The 2,925-nt window shown below is 38.3% G+C and overlaps 1 non-coding gene across 1 annotated transcript; it reads right to left on the bottom strand.

Annotated features, from left to right (window-relative positions):
• Positions 1-1,906: 1,906 nt before the first annotated feature.
• On the bottom strand, positions 1,907-2,013 carry LOC122451588. Its single transcript, XR_006272482.1, has one exon. It is a non-coding gene; the product is annotated as a U6 spliceosomal RNA (small nuclear RNA).
• Between the last annotated feature and the right edge of the window lie 912 nt (positions 2,014-2,925).

The following is a 2,925-nucleotide window of genomic DNA, read 5'->3' on the forward strand; positions in this document are numbered from 1 at the left end:
TAGCCACAAGGTATTTGGGCAGACCAACATATTTGGCTGATTTCTTTGGTCACAATTTCTTCTTGCATTTGAGCTCATCTTGCTCATTGCTAAAGTGTCTGCATGAGCCTTTCTTTCAATGAGAGTCTGAAAATAGGCATGTGCTTCATCTATGTATAGCTAGAAATGTTCATCACTCTTAGGATACTTTTAGGTTCAAGTTCTTTCCCCTCAGTGCTTAGGTAACAGGATTCCAGTGTTTTCTAGCATCTACTGTTCCTGGCATTTCATTCCTATGCTTCTGTCATTTGTTTCTAAGTTTGTCTTTTCTAACATTTGTCTTTAACTGCTTTCCCTCTTCTTTCTTAAACTTTTGCAGTTTAACTCTTATGTGTCTAGATACGGATTTGTTTCTATTTACTCTGCTTAGGGGCTTCCCAGGTGGCTCAGTGATAAAGAATCCACCTGCCAATGCAGGAAATCCCTGCATTGATCCCTGGGTGGGAGGATCCCCCGGAGGAGGAAATGGCAACCCACTCCAGTATTCTTGCCTGGAGAATCCCATGGACAGAGGGGCCTGGCGGGCTTCAGTCCATGAAGTCACAGAGAGAGTGACTGGGCATGTAGGCACACACACCATGCTTAAGGCACATACATTTTTCCCATTCTAGAAAACTCTTTACCATTACCTCTTCAAAGACTTCTCTCTTCTTTTTATTTTATCATTCTAGATCTCTAATAGAAAAAAACTGTTACTTCTCATTGTATCTTATCTTCCATGCCTCTTATCTTCTTTTCCTCCAACTCCTATGTCTCAGGGCATGTTTTCAACTCTGTTATCTACTTTACTTCACTGGTTCTCTCTCCTTTTGTGTATCTAGTCTATTGTTTAACCTATAAAACAAACATTTCCTTCCAAGGTGCAAGTTTTTTCAAAAATTCTCATTTCCTAGCATCCTGTGAAAAGCTAACGCTCATTTCAAAGAGCTTTATTCATAAAGCTCATGATACTATAGTAAAATGTTTTCTCCAAATGCAACCACAACAACAGAAGTCCAAAACCTTATTGTGGTTGTCACTTTTAAAGCAGTTCATAGATGATCTATTATATGCTTTGCTTTCACCAAGAATGTGCACTAAGAATGGCAGTAAAGCAACGCATTTCCCAGAAATGGTAATGAAGTGCAGCCAAAATAGAGATAATTATTTTAATTAATGGTAATGATTTTAACGGTTGAACATTTTAACTAATTAATTATGATTGATTGCTTGTTACTAATCAAGGAATATGAGTCAAAGTTGTAATTGAAAAACCGGGAGCAATGGGCTTTGCAGAGAGCATATCACAACCCTACTGGGATCAGAAGCATGACTTTTGCCTTGAACAGTGCATTCAGGAGCATTCCAGTCCTTTCTCTTTCATTTATTTCTAAGACAGACTGCTAGGGAGTTGACTTTCAGTGCTGTGTTTAGGATCCTTTATCAAAAATGGGGAAACAAAATGTGAAAAGTGAATACATTTCAAGAAATACATATATTATTTCTACATATCATATTATTCATCTAAATTTTATTCTTGTTAAGCTTTCAAGACTAAACATTCTTTTTCAGATAAAGATTCTAAATACAAGAAGCTACCCAATTGGTCTATTCAGGCAATCTGAATTTTTAAGAATTAATTTTTATTGGAGTATAATTGCTTTACAATATTGTGGTAGTTTCTACTGAATAGCAAAGTGAATCAACTATATGTATACATATATCCCCTCTTTTCTGGATTTTCCTCTCATTTAGGTCACCCCAGAGCCCTGAGTAGGGTTCCCTGAACTCTACATTAGTATAGCTAATGTATAGTTCTCATTAGTTATCTATTTTATATGTAGTATCAATAGCATCTACTATGCCAATCCCAATCTCTCAAACTCATAAATATATGGAACACTTCATGAATTTGCATGTCATCTTTGCACAGGGGCCATGCTAATCTTCTCTGTATTGTTCTGATTTTAGTATATGTGCTGCCAAAGCGAGCACCAGACAATGTGAATTTTTAATAGCATATTGCTGAAGAATTAGTTTCCCAGTAGTTTTATACTTAGTATGTGGACACTGGACTGTCAAACCTTTAAGAACTTAACAAACTAAAGATAGAACTCCTGAATTAAACTTCTTTTCACTCTTTAGTCTAATGATTCTATCTAATTGAGGCAAATCAACATCTCAACACAACCTGGGATTTATCTTGAGATTTACCGGTAATTCATTCTGCATTAGTAAGGGGTATCTTACTACGGTAATGTGGTCATTTTCATCCTAAATGATCCTTTTACTATAAATAAAAGTCATGTTGCACCACTTTAATTTGTAGATAAGGAGAGCTGGGGGAGGGACCACAGGAGTAGTAGAGTGAGAATCGGGCATGGCCAGTTTGGAAAAGGGCAGAAGGTCAATGCAGCGATGGTACAGAGTATGAAGATAGGCGTGTGGCAAGAAATGAGGCTGGAGGGGTAGACAGGAGCTAAATTATAAAGCCTCTTGTTTGTCACACTATTTAAAGGGTCCTCAGGACAAAGAGAAAATGCTGGAGATCACTCAGGAGGGGATGATATAATCAAATGTATCTTAAGCAAGTTCATTCTAGTGCACCTGCTACAAGATTGCTGGGGGTGAGGTGAAAAGTCAGGAAGGATGCTGTCCCCACAGTCCAGATGACAAACAATGAGAACTGATACCAAGGCAATGACAGGGGCATCTCTGGAATAAGAATACCTGGATTTGGTCAGAAATTTACTGAATGTATGTATGTAAAGTGGGCTTCCCCTGTAGCTCATTCCCCTGTAGCTCATTCACTCCCCTGTAGCTTGTGCCTGCAATGCACAAGACCCAGGTAAGATTCCTGGGTCGAGAAGATCCCTTGCAGAAGGAAATGGCAACCCACCCCAGTAT

This window comes from Cervus canadensis, chromosome 12 (genome assembly GCF_019320065.1).
Source record: "Cervus canadensis isolate Bull #8, Minnesota chromosome 12, ASM1932006v1, whole genome shotgun sequence".
In the NCBI taxonomy this organism is placed as follows: domain Eukaryota; kingdom Metazoa; phylum Chordata; class Mammalia; order Artiodactyla; family Cervidae; genus Cervus; species Cervus canadensis.